The sequence below is a fragment of the Notolepis coatsorum genome, assembly GCF_963971535.1.
Source record: "Notolepis coatsorum genome assembly, chromosome: 1".
NCBI lineage: Eukaryota > Metazoa > Chordata > Actinopteri > Aulopiformes > Paralepididae > Notolepis > Notolepis coatsorum.
Window position 1 is genome coordinate 254,133,670 of NC_140165.1, and position 3,979 is coordinate 254,137,648.

Genomic DNA, 3,979 nt, shown 5'->3' on the forward strand with positions numbered 1-3,979 from the left:
GACTCAGGGGGATTGATAATTTGGTACAAATCACAACTCCACCAGTCAATACAGATTCTAAAAACCGGGAACAATCATATTTGGTTAAAACTAAATAAAGAAGTAATCCCCTCTCAGAGAGACCTATTTATCTGTGGAATTTACGTACCACCCACTGGGTCTCCATATTACTCAGACGACATCTTCTCCAACCTTGAATCAGAAATAAGTCTTTACCAAAGTCAAGGTCATGTGCTTGTTTGCGGTGACTTCAACGCCCGAACGGGAACCCACCCTGATTTCACCAGTACACATGGAGACAATTTCATATCTGACCACACCATATGCAACCATGTAAACCAGTCCCCTAGAAATAACCATGACACTTCCATAAACAAAAATGGAAAGGATTTATTACAGCTGTGTAGAGGACTGAGTCTCTACCTTGTCAATGGGCGTGTGAGAGGGGACTCACAAGGAAGGTACACTTACTGCTCACCCCTTGGCAGCAGCACAGTAGATTACATGATAACAGATCTGGATCCAGTATCCTTCAGTTCATTCACAGTCAAACCCCTGACCCCACTCTCCGACCACAGTCAGATCACGGCATACATGAAAATAACTGAGTCTCTCAAAAATCCCCCTACACAGCCCAGTAAACTATACAACATCCCCAAATACTACAGATGGTCCCAGAACAGCATGCAGGACTACCAGAGAGCCATCGCCAGTGATGAGACACAATCACTGTTAGATACGTTCCTAGCCATGCCATACTCTAACAGTGTTGAAGGAGTAAACCTAGCTGTAGAACACATCAATTATATATTTGAAAGAACTGCAACAAAGTCCAAATTAAAACTATCAGGTAACAAACAGAGAAAAACTAAAAAGGACCAATGGTTTGACAAAGAATGTAAAGCTCTTAGAACACAGCTAAGAAAAATATCAAACCAGAAACACATAAACCCACAAAATGACACCCTACGCCTCCAATACTGTGAATCATTGAAACACTACAAAAAGACCATCAGAATTAAAAGGAACAATCACGTAAATAAACAATTGTGCAAAATAGAGGACTCTCTAAGCTCTAACTCCTTCTGGGACCACTGGAACTCATTGAATAAAGATAAGCCGGAAGAAATGGCTATCCAAGATGGGGATGTTTGGACAAACCACTTCACATCACTCTTTACAACTGTACCCCTAAATACAAAAACGGAAACCAGCCAGATATGTGAAAAATTACAAAAATGGGAAAATATCATAAAGGATAATCAAAACCCTTTAGACTTCCCAATCACAGAACAAGAGCTGAAATCAAAACTCCAGTGCCTTAAAGCTAGAAAGGCCTGTGGTACAGATGGCATATTAAATGAAATGATTAAACACAGCTCTGAAAAATTCCAATTGGCTATTTTAAAATTATTCAATTTGACACTAAATCTAGGCTATTTTCCTGATATCTGGAATGAAGGACTCATAACCCCAATTTTCAAGAGTGGAGATAAACATGACCCAAAAAACTATAGGGGTATCTGTGTGACGAGTAATTTGGGCAAACTTCTATGTAGTATCATCAACACCAGACTCATAGAATTCCTTACAGAACACAGCGTTCTAAGTAAAAGCCAAATCGGATTCTTACCAAATTATCGTACCTCTGACCATATATACACTCTTAAAACCCTAATTGACATTCACGTAAAACAGAACAAAAACAAAATATATTCCTGCTTTGTCGATTTTGAAAAAGCCTTTGACTCAATTTGGCACAAAGGTCTTTTCTTCAAAATTCTAGAAAGTGGTGTTGGAGGAAATACATATGACTTGATCAAATCCATGTACACAAAAAACAGATGTGCTGTTAGAATTGGAAATAAAAGAACAAATTTCTTCACCCAGGGTCGCGGAGTCCGCCAGGGGTGCAATTTAAGTCCAACATTGTTCAATATATATATAAATGAATTAGCAAAGTTATTAGAACTTTCTACTGCACCCGGTCTGACTCTGCACGATACCAATGTAAAATTACTGGTGTACGCAGATGATCTGGTTCTGCTGTCAGCCACTAAAGAGGGTCTACAACAGAACCTAGACATCCTCCACCAGTTCTGTCAGACATGGTCTCTGAACGTAAACATGAAGAAGACTAAAGTCATGATCTTTCAAAGGAGACACGAGTCTCAGAGTTCACATAATACATTTAAATTAGGCACACACATATTAGAAAACACAAAAAGCTACCCATATTTGGGATTGAAAATAAATCATAATGGAAACTTCAATATGGCTGTGAATGAATTGAAGGAGAAGGGAAGAAGGGCTTTTTATGCCATCAAAAGGAAAATTCCAATTGACATCCCAATTAGGACCTGGCTCAAAATTCTAAATTCCGTAATAAATCCAATAATATTATATGGCAGTGAAGTGTGGGGTCCATTAACTAACCAAGATTTCCCAAAATGGGAAAAACACCCATTAGAAGTACTGCATGCAGAATTGTGCAAAAACCTACTTAAGGTCCACAGACACACTGCCAATAATGCATGCAGGGCAGAACTCGGCCAATACCCCCTAATCATTCAAATTCAAAAGCGAGCCATAAAATTTTACACACACCTCCAATCAAGTGACCCCCACTCCTACCACTACAAAGCCCTTCAGAGCCAAGAGATGAACCCAGATAAGAGTCCCCTCTGCCAGCTAGTCAGAAATCTCTGCCCACAAATGCCTCAGGACAGATACCAAAAAATCTGGCCCAACCAAATAACCTCAAAACAAAAAGAAAACTATATAGAATATTGGAACAAATCAACCAAATCTCAAAGTAAATTAGAATTCTATTTGACCCTAAACAGAGAGTACACGGTGGCAGAATACCTGACTACTGTGAATGATATAAAATTAAGAAAGACATTGACACGGTACAGACTGAGTGGACATAGTCTAGCCATAGAAACAGGCCGTCACAGGCAGAACTGGCTGCCCAGAGAGGCCAGGCTGTGTTCACTTTGTCATCAGGGGGATGTTGAGACAGAACCTCACTTCCTACTATACTGTGAAAAATACAAGGATTTAAGAGAAGTTTTCTTTTATAAAATAAATAAAATTGATCCACAGTTTATCCATCTCCCTGATAATCAAAAGCTGTTATATATATGTGGGGAGAAAAGTCAGTGTACAGTATTAGCTGCAAAATATGTAGATGGTTGTCATACAATAAGAGAACAAGCCCTGTAAATACATGTATCTGGGTGGCTACATCTGTAAAATGACTACCCGATGGAATGTTTATTTTGTAATTTAATATGTTTCTGTTGATTGTTTTACTTATTGCTAATATTATGGTATGTTTTATTGCTTAATAATATATATGTTATTGTTTGTATGTTGGACTTGCTTTGGCAATAAGTATGTTGATATTTCATGCCAATAAAGCCTATTTGAATTGAATTGAATTGAGAGACAGAGAGAGATAGAGAGAGATAGAGAGGTGGACAGTGAGAGACAGAGAGAGACAGTGAGAGACAGTGAGAGACAGAGAGAGACAGAGAGAGAGAGAGAGAGAGAGAGAGAGAGAGAGAGGTGGACAGAGAGAGACAGAGAGAGAGAGAAAGAGAGAGACAGAGAGAGACAGAGAGAGACAGAGAGAGACAGAGAGAGAGAGAGAGGTGGACAGAGAGAGACAGAGAGAGAGAGAGAGAGACAGAGAGAGACAGAGAGAGACAGAGAGTACACGGTGGCAGAATACCTGACCACTGTGAATGATATAAAATTAAGAAAGACATTGACACGGTACAGACTGAGTGGACATAGTCTAGCCATAGAAACAGGCCGTCACAGGCAGAACTGGCTGCCCAGAGAGGCCAGGCTGTGTTCACTTTGTCATCAGGGGGATGTTGAGACAGAACCTCACTTCCTACTATACTGTGAGAAATACAAGGATCTAAGAGAAGTTTTCTTTTATAAAATAAATAAAATTGATCCACAG